Source organism: Ornithorhynchus anatinus, chromosome 16 (genome assembly GCF_004115215.2).
Source record: "Ornithorhynchus anatinus isolate Pmale09 chromosome 16, mOrnAna1.pri.v4, whole genome shotgun sequence".
NCBI classification, from domain to species: domain Eukaryota; kingdom Metazoa; phylum Chordata; class Mammalia; order Monotremata; family Ornithorhynchidae; genus Ornithorhynchus; species Ornithorhynchus anatinus.
Window position 1 is genome coordinate 37,444,958 of NC_041743.1, and position 9,649 is coordinate 37,454,606.

The 9,649-nt window shown below is 50.3% G+C and overlaps 1 long non-coding RNA gene across 1 annotated transcript in view; it reads left to right on the top strand.

The window, feature by feature from the left end:
• LOC114817144 overlaps positions 1–5,408 on the top strand; it is a 164,867-nt gene extending 159,459 nt beyond the window's left edge. Inside the window, exon 4 of the long non-coding RNA XR_003764990.1 lies at positions 4,659–5,408. This is a non-coding gene — a long non-coding RNA (uncharacterized LOC114817144). The remainder of the gene's footprint in view (positions 1–4,658) is intronic.
• Positions 5,409–9,649: the final 4,241 nt, after the last annotated feature.

Genomic DNA, 9,649 nt, shown 5'->3' on the forward strand with positions numbered 1-9,649 from the left:
TACCTTTAAATAGAACAAGCAGGTAGTGAATGCCCCTCGTGGGACACCCTGGGAAAGTGTATGGTGCACCAAGCCCGTAGCTGGGCACTGGGTGTCACTCTTGTCCCACGGAAACACAGCTGCAGACGGGCTTCTCTGGCTCTACATAAGGCCGGTCTTAAAGGCAGAATTCCCGGGGCGGGGGCGTTTCCGCCGGGAGCGGGCATCCGGGGCTGCGTCTCCCAATCCCTGGCTTCGAGGCCTGCCGAGGGAGAGGCCAGGGGCCGGGATAGGGAGAGCTGCCAGACTGGGAGAGCCCGTCCGCGTGGGAGTGGACGTGGGGAAGGGTCCCTATCTGGCATTTATTTATATTAACGTCCGTCTCCCCCCCGCCCATCGATCAGCGGCATTTATTGAGCGCTCACCCTTGTGCAGAGCATTGCGTTAAGTGCTTGGGAGGTACAACACAACAGAGCTGGTAGACGCTCTAGACTGTAGGATCGTCGCGGGTCCGTTCGTGGTTGAATCGTACTCTCCCGAGCGCGTACCACGGTCCTCGGCACGCAGGAAGCGCTCAGTAAATACGCCCGAACGAAGGCGTCCTCACGAGGTTGGGTCCGGTCGACGATCTCGCCTTCGGGCCTGCCGGCGGATAGTTGTCCACTTGCCTCGGGTAGAGACCGATCTCTGCCAGGCGAGGGGCAAAGGAACGCCGTTTCCGTTTTTCAGTCTCGAGTCCGGACGGGACAGTGCCCTGCACACGGTAAGCGCTCGACAAATACGATCGACTGGCCGACCGACCGGAAGGGGGATGAATCTACTGCTTTCAACCGGCGGCAGATTGGAGCCGGGTCCCCGGCGAACTCAACCGAGCCTCGGATCCCCATCCGCAGCTTTGGATCGGTTGGCTTTTCCCATCTCGGGTCACTTCTCGATTGGGTTGAGAGGGCGTGTGCCTGCTGGGGATGAGACGTGGCGCGAGATCCGGAGGGGACACGGTAGAACGGTTAGGATTTTCGGACGCCGTATTTAAGGGGATGTTTCGGAGGAAAATCACGCTCCGTGAGGCCCGCGGTCCGACGCCCCGTTTAATATCAGAAAAGCTTTCTCCTCATGCGCCCTCTCGCACTGTGATTGTTAATCACGCAGTCCCACCCTCCACCGTCTTCTTCCCACCCCTCACCCCAACCCTCGGCATCAGCTCGCGTCGACCTCGCTGCCGTCAGCTTCCGCCATGAGGAGCGCCGGTTCTGTATTACGCGCACGCTCCGCGTTGTTGCTCGGAAGCAAAGCCTACCTTCGTTTTGTTCCCCGGGCCCTCGGACCGGGGTTTCTGACTCCCAAGAGGGAATTGGTGCACAATTAACTTTTTGCCTTTTATTTTAATTAAGAGGGTCCAGGGACTGAGATGTTAGCATGTCTAATGGGGCTGCGAGGCACGTGCTGATTGCCAGAGGAGTTTCAGTTAGTTAACACTTGTTGAAGACTTTCTAGATAATTAAATATCCCATTAATCATCGCTATAAACGGGCACGTGTTTTTATTTTCCTTCCCGACTCCTCTCCGGCAGAAGGGATGAATGACTCGATCGCCTCGTGGGTGTCTCCGAACGAGGGGAGGGAGGAGCCCTCTCCGTCCGCTCCCCCTTTTTCAGTCATTTTGACGAAAAGAAAAGATTCTTACAGACATCCTCGTTCCTCGTCCTGACAGCTGAAGCTTTCTTCCCAGGCACATTAACATGACCTCATTAGTTCTTGCATTCTACTCCTCTAAACACATAAAACTGTAGTGCAGTAGGAGCCAATCATGCTAATTACATCAGATCGGTTTGCATATTCATAAACCATTTTCTGTTTTATGGACAGCAAAAATAAACACGGTATCTCTTTAATAATTTTAAGTGGGTCACTTTCAGGACTGTATCTGGTTTAAATAAATTATCATATCGTTAAAGGCCGCAGCCAAAAGCCAGTCTTTCGAGCCACGCTTTACCGGGCGGCGAGGGCCGGCTGGGGGTGAGGGGAGAGAGAGGGGAGCGAAGTCAACGATATTATCCCACCGGTCAATTTCGAAGGACTGTTCCGCCGAAAAGAAGGCTCGGCTTTAAAAACCTTCTCGGACTTGGTTCAGTGAGCAGGTGCATTGCAGTTTCGGGACCGATGATAAAAAATATTCTCGATAGAAGCGTGAAATCATTGAAAAGTCTCACCATTTATTAAGCGGAGGGGTTGAAACAGCACGACCTAGTCAAATCCCGCAGAGTTTAGAAGCTGAGGGGATTGTAGGCGGGGATGTGCTTGCAAAGGATAATAATCGTAATTGGGGAATCGCTTAAGCTCTAGACTGTAAACTCGTTGCGGGTAGGGGACGGAGTCTTCTATACAGTGTTCGGTAAATACCATTCATTGATGACTGATTTTCCCACTCCCTTCTGCACTGTCCTGACTTGAACCGGTTGTGGGCAGGGAATGCGTCTGCTGTACCGTTATATTGTTCTCTCCCTAGCGTTTAGTACAGTACAGCCCCCCTTTTCCTCCGCTCCCCCCCCCCCCATCTCCCCGACTCGCTCCCTTTGCTCTACCCCCTCACCCCACCGCACTTATGTATAGATGTACGTATTGATAATTATAATTCCGTTTATTTTTTATTAATGTGTGTATATAATTCTTTTTATTTGTAATAATGCTACTGGTCCCCGTTTACTTGTTTTGATGCCTGCCTCCCCCCTTCTTAATAATAATGTTGGGATTTGTTAAGCGCTTACTATGTACAGAGCACTGGTCTAAGCGCTGGGAGAGACCCAGGGGAATGAGGTTGTCCCACGTGGGGCTCACGTCTTAATCCCCATTTTACAGATGAGGGAACTGAGGCACAGAGAAGTTAAGAGACTTGCCCATAGTCACACAGCTGACAAGTGGCAGAGCCGGGATTCGAACTCATGACCGCTGACTCCAAAGCCCGGGCTCTTTCCCCTGAGCCACGCTGCTTCTTGAGCGGGAGCCCGTTGTGGGCAGGGATTGTCTCTGTCGGTTGCCGAACTGTACTTTCCAAGCGCTTAGTACGGTGTTCTGCACACAGTAAGCGCTCCGTAAATACGATTGAATAAATGAACCCACCCACCCCCGGCCCATCCTCAGAGCATTTACGTACCTATCCATAATTTATTTAAATTACTGCCCGTTCTCCCACTGTAGACTGTTAACTCTCTGTGGGCAGGGAATATGTTGTGTTGTAGTCTCCCAAGCACAGTGTTCTGCACATAGTAAGCACTGAATAAATACGATTGACCGATTACTGAGCACTTACTCTGTGCCAAGTACTGTATTAAAGACTGGGGTAGATTCAAGATAATCAGGTCGGACACGGTCCCCGTCTCACACGGGGTCAGCAGAGTAAGGAGGAGGGAGAACGGGTACTGAATTCCTATTTTACAAATGGAGAAACTGAGGCAAAAAGAAGGGAAGCGACTTGCTCTTTGTCACCCGGCAAAGAAGTGGGAGAGTCAGGATTAGAACCCAGGTCCTCTGACTCCCAGGCCCATGCTTTTTCCACTTGGCCAGCAGCGTGGCTCGGTGGAAAGAGCCCAGGCTTGGGAGTCGGAGCTCATGGGTTCGAGTCCCAGCACTGCCACTTGTCAGCTGTGTGACTGTGGGCAAGTCACTTCATTCTCGGTGCCTCAGTGACCTCATCTGTAAAATGGGGATGAAGACCGTGAGCCTCACGTGGGACGACCTGATGACCCTGTATCTCCCCCCCAGCGCTTAGAACAGTGCTCTGCACATAGTAAGCGCTTAACAAATACCAACATTATCATTATTATTATTATCATACTCTGAAGTGAGCTCTTTGGAATTTGGGGGGAATAGTTCTAGGTGGAAAATGTCTGGGCTCCCAGGCTCCCCATACCTGGGGAGAGGGAAGGAGGAAAGGGGAAGATACGTGTCTGCCAACTGTAACGTAATTATATTTTCCTAAGTGCTCAGTACAGTGCTCTGCGCCCAATAAACCCTCCGTAAATATCTTTGGGGTTTTTTTTATGGCGTTTAAGTGCTAACACTATGCCAGACAGTTTACTAAGTGCCAAAGATAATCCGGTTGGATACAGTCCCTGTTCCATAGAAGGCTAGCAGTCTTAATCCCCATTTTATAGATGAGGAAACTGAGGCAAGAGAAGTTAAAAGACTTCCCCAAGGTCACACCCAGTTGGAAGAGCCGGGATTAGAACCCGGGTCCTCTGACTCCCAGGTCCGGGCTCTTCCCGCTGGGACACGTTGCTTCTCGGTCGATTGGATTGTTTGGCAATTGGACTGATTGGCGGGTCCCGTTCCAACTCTCTCTTTCTCTGGCTATTCCTGCTCCCTAAGGGACCCTCGTTTGGAAACGGGGCTTCGTTTACCGACGGGCCCTTTGCGTATCACCTTTCCTCTGCGTTGACTCGTTCGTTCCCAACCTGAATTCCTGCTGTGTCGGGATTCCCTCCACCCCGTTTTCTTTCCTCTCTTGGCACCGGTCTTCCCAAAATTTACATGGATCTAGATGGGATCGGGCTGTCCGCTTCCCCTTCGGCGTTGCCCTGATTTTATCTTTTGTTCAGCCCCCAGCCCCGCAGTGCTTATGCGCATCGCCATTATTTATTTATTTATTTATTTATTTGTATTAATGTCTTTCTCTCCCTCTAGTTTATAAGCCCCTTCAATTGAACTCTCAAAACCACTTAGTACAGTGTTCGGAGCGCTCAATAAATCCGACCGCGCGATTGCAAGATGGCGTCACACTGGCACTGTCCCGAGGAGATTGGAAGCCCGAGGTAGAAAGGATTCCTCGCCTCTTCTGGGAGCCGGGAGCTCTGCTCTGGGAATTTCCTATCCCGCTTGAAGCATGCCAACGCATTTTGCCTTCAGTCAACTCTACCCCTTCGTTAGATCCCGTGAAGTTGAAACGTCGCTGAACCGTGAATTCGCGATATCCCGGTAGAACGACACATCATCCGAGCCGAAGTTGAGGGTTTCAAGCCTCGACTTCGCTGAATTTTGAGATACCCCGCTATTTGTGCTCTATACCTTGGAATTACAGTGTATAATTCCAGTAAAGTCTAACATATCTGAATGTTTACAAGTGCTTATCCCTTAGGGAAATATATATAGTGTTCATTTCTTTTGTTTAGTCTATTTAAAGTAGGACTAGATAAAAGAAGGAGTGATTGACAAATTAATGCTCTCAGCTCCTACTCGAAAGTACTTGAATTATTAGTACAAAAAGCATGTTATAAACTATAATAATTTTAACTCCATTTCATTGCTAAAAGCTAGTAATAATGAAAACAAATGAAAATAGCTGTGCAGTCAAACTCAGGCAAGAATGGAAGCAGCGGTGAAGTTGGGGACTGTGCTATAAGGTAATTAGTTTCATTAAAAATCAAGAAAGGGTGAGCCTATTACTCCATTTTTGATGGATTCAGTTCTGCGGGGAAAAAAGAGAAAAACGACCCGTGAGTAGCATAAATCATATTTTCCCCTCCCCCACCCCCGTCGATGCCAAGTCGTGGGTGTGCGCGCCGGGTTCCGGAGTGAGAGATAAAAATGTAAACTCTCAGGTTGCCCTTTAGGGCGGGATGCCGCTCCCGGGTTACAGATGGAGACGGGGGAAGAGGGATGCAAACTAGGGCCTCGACTCAGCCGGCGGGACGGATGATTTCGGAGGCCGATCTGTTGAAGTGGAAGGCTCGCCACCGGAGAGCCCGCTCTCCCTGAGCTGCGGGTCAGGACAGGCCGCCTGGATTTCCACAGCCCTCCCCCCTCCTCCGGGAAGCCTTCCCGAGAAGGAGCCTGGCCTGATGGATAGAGAACGGTCGTGGGAATCAGAAGGATCTGGGTTCCAATCCCAGATCCACCAAGTGTCCGCTGTGTGACCTTGGGCAAATCGCTTCACTTCTCTGCGCCTCACTTACCTCATCTACAGAATGGACTTTGAGACCGTGAGCCCCATGCGGGACGTGGACTGTGTCCAACCCGATTAGCTTGTATCTAGTCGGTGCCTGGCATGTGGTAAGTGCTCAGCAAATACCATAAGGAAAACAAAAAAGAGAAGCACTGCGGTCTAACGGTTAGACCGAGGGCCTAGGAGTCGGAAGGACCTGGGTTCTAATCCCAACTCCGCCACTCATCTGCTGTGTGACCTTGGGCAAGTCACTTCTCTGTGCCTCCATGACCTCATCTGTAAAATGGGGATTAAGACCGTGAGCCCCTATGGGACACGGACTGTGTCCGACCTGATTAGCTCGCGTCTACTCCAGTGCTTAGTCGAGGCTGCCGCACAGTGCTTAACGAACACCATAAAATATCAAATATAAATCTAGTGGAACGTCTCACTGCTTTACGGTTTCACGAACTCAGCTAGTTCCTGCCTGCCTGGACCGCTTTTTATGCTGGGGATATCTAACAGACTGACCCAGGAGACCTTCACGGGTCCCAGCGGGGTTCAGAGCGGGAGTGGAGTTGCAGTTGGTAATCCTGGAATTTTTCTTCTCTGCGCACTTTTCTATACTGAGAATAAAAATATTGGGGGGAGTTAGAGGTTTACTGGTGCCAGCTCTCTCTCCTGAAATCTGACACAGGTATTCTTACGCAGATAATTAAGAGATGATGCTAGTTGCCCCACGCGTTGGCCTGGGGCTAATGGCTTCCTGCTGTGGCGTTTGGTTTGCCTCAGCCAGGTCGGGAAAACTTGATATGACACTCCTGTTTTCCCTATAGTAATAATAATAACAACAGTGATGGTGGTATTTGTCCAGCGTCTACTGTGTGCCAGGCACTGTACTAGGGTGGATTAGGTTGGACACAGTCCCTGTCCCACATGGGGCTCACGGTCTTAATCCCCATTTTACAGCTGAGGTAGATGAGGCCCAGAGAAGTGTAGTGACTTGCCCAAGGTCACAGGGCAGGCAAGTGACGGAGTTGAGATTAGGACCCAGGTCCTCCGACTCCCCGGCCCCTGCCTTCTCCTACTAGCCCACGCCGCTTCTCGTGGTCTAGTATGTTTTCTCCAGAGGCTCCTGAATAGTTTGCGTTAAACGTCCCCCTCGATGATGCCAGAGTTTCCTACTGACGGATTATCCCTCTGATGCCGGCTACACCCAAGCAGACCCATCCTCTGGGCGATGCCCTGGTCTGTGCCTCAGTTTCCCTATCAGCAATATTAGATCAGTCCATCAGTGGCATTGATTGAGCACCTACCGAGTGCAGAGCACCGTACTGTACTCTCCCAAGCTCTTAGGTCAGTGCTCTGCACTTAATCAGCACTCAGTAGATGCCACCGTACGCATCTCAAGAATCTTATCGTCTCATGGGGGAGAGAGGCCGACACCAACTATTTACCAATTGCTTGAGCAGGAGAGGGGACAAGCAGTGCCGGGCAATAGCAAGGATATGGTGGGATGAAATAGATGAATAAATGGGTGAATAACTAAGTAGCCTTCACAGGTCGATATAACCGCTGATCTATATATTGATATACGCGCGAGGATCGAAAACGGAGATAAATTCACGAGAGTTAAGGGGCCTGGGGGGGATCCGACGGTAGAATTCCCAATTCCCACCTCGCCCCATAGGAATGCGGTGAAGACCAGTTATAAGAATCTGTCAGGTATTAAATGAACTGGGGGGTGACGTTCCTCTTTCACACCTGTTGAGCAGAACCTGCAAATGAGCTTCCTGAAAGGAATTGAGATTGATTTTTAAGGGTGTTAACATTTGACATCAATTAAAAAAAAAATCCAGGCACTTGAGCCATGCTCCAGTGGGCTATTAATATTATATGACCTAGGGAGCAATTTAAGCGTATTGTCTGTAGTGTAAATGGTTGGAAATAGACCCGTTATTTCACTGGAGCATCTGTATTGAAGCTGGAGGCCTTCCCGTGCACCAACTTCAGCTAGTGTGAACGTTTCACCAGATAAGTGTAAACCGCACTCTCTCCAAAACAAATATAAATAGGATGACATAATGAGCCCAAGTGCAGTCAGATCAGTGAAGGAAAGCGAAGGTCGGGAGGGAGAAAACATTTCTTCGGGGCTGGGGGTCTGGATCTCTCTTGGACCGGTAGGTTCTCGTCGGGGGATTCGTTGGGGTTGGATCACCGTGGTGTCTGGGAGTCGGATGGGCTTTTGGAAAGGACGGTTTTAGGGAAGCGGCGTGGCTCAGTGGAAAGAGCGCGGGCTTGGGAGTCAGAGGTCACGGGTCCAACTCCCGGCTCAGCCGCTTGTCAGCTGGGTGACTCTGGGCAAGTCATTTAACTTCTCTGGGCCTCAGTTACCTCATCTTAAAATGGGGATTAAGACCGTGAGCCCGATGTGGGACAACCTGATCACCTTGTATCCTCTCCAGCGCTTAGAACAGTGCTTCGCACATCGTAAGCGCTTCACAAAGGCCGTCGTTTATTTCATTTATTTATTTTTAGGTGTAAGTTGGGGCAGAGGTACAGGGTGGGTTAAGCAGCTCTGGTATCTGACTTCCTTTTAGACTCCTGAGCTTCCTCCAGCTGGCCCAGAGGGTGTCCTTGAGTCAGAGAAGCACTGTGGTTTAGTGGATAGAGCACGGGCTTGGGAGTCAGGAGGATTTGGGTTCTAATCCTGGCTCTGCCACGTGTCTGCTCTGGGACTTTGGGCAGCTCAATTATGTGGGCCTCAGTTACCTCCCCTGTAACACAGAGATTGAGAGTCTGGGCCCCAGGTGGCACAGGGACTGTGTCCAATCCGATCAACTCATATCTACCCCAGTGCTTAGAACAGCGCTTGGCACATAGTAAGCACTTAAGTATTATTATTAAGAATTGCAGAAACGAAGAACAGCCCGCTACCAGTCTGTATCTGAGGAGCCAAAACCGGATAACAATAAAAATAAAATAATTGTGGTTTTGGTTAGTAGAGGGGACAGTTTTACAGATGAGAAAAGAGAGGCCCAGAGAAAGGGCTTTAATAATAATGTTGGTATTTGTTAAGCGCTTACTATGTGCCGAGCACGGTTCTAAGCGCTGGGGTAGACACGGGGTCGTCGGGTTGTCCCACGTGAGGCTCCCAGTCTTCATCCCCCTTTTACAGATGAGGGAACTGAGGCCCAGAGAAGTGAAGTGACTCGCCCCCAGTCACCCAGCTGACAAGTGGCAGAGCCGGGATTCGAACCCATGACCTCTGACTCCCAAGCCCGGACTCTTTCCACTGAGCCAAGGTCAACCAGAAGAAGATAAGTCATGGAGCCAGAATTAGAACCCAGGTTCTATATTTTTGGTTAGGCCCCTCCACCAGACGCCTGTTGGGCTAAAATTGCATGGATTGCCGGCGTGGTGATAGGTAATGAACGTTTATCGAGTACCAGTCAATCGATGGTATTTGACTGCTTACTGTGTGCAGAGCAATGAAGCAATCAATCGTTGGTATTTACTGAGCTCTTAGTAGGGGCAGAACACTGTACCGAGGGGCCATTGAGCTCGTAGTATGTGCAGAACACTGTTCTTGGAAGGTGCTTGGAAGAGTACGGTATTCATTCAATAGTATTTATTGAGCGCTTACTATGTGCAGAGCACTGTACTGAGCGCTTGGAATGAACGAGTCGGCAACAGATAGAGACGGTCCCTGCCGTTTGACGGGCTCACGGTCTAATCGAGTTGGTAGAGTTCC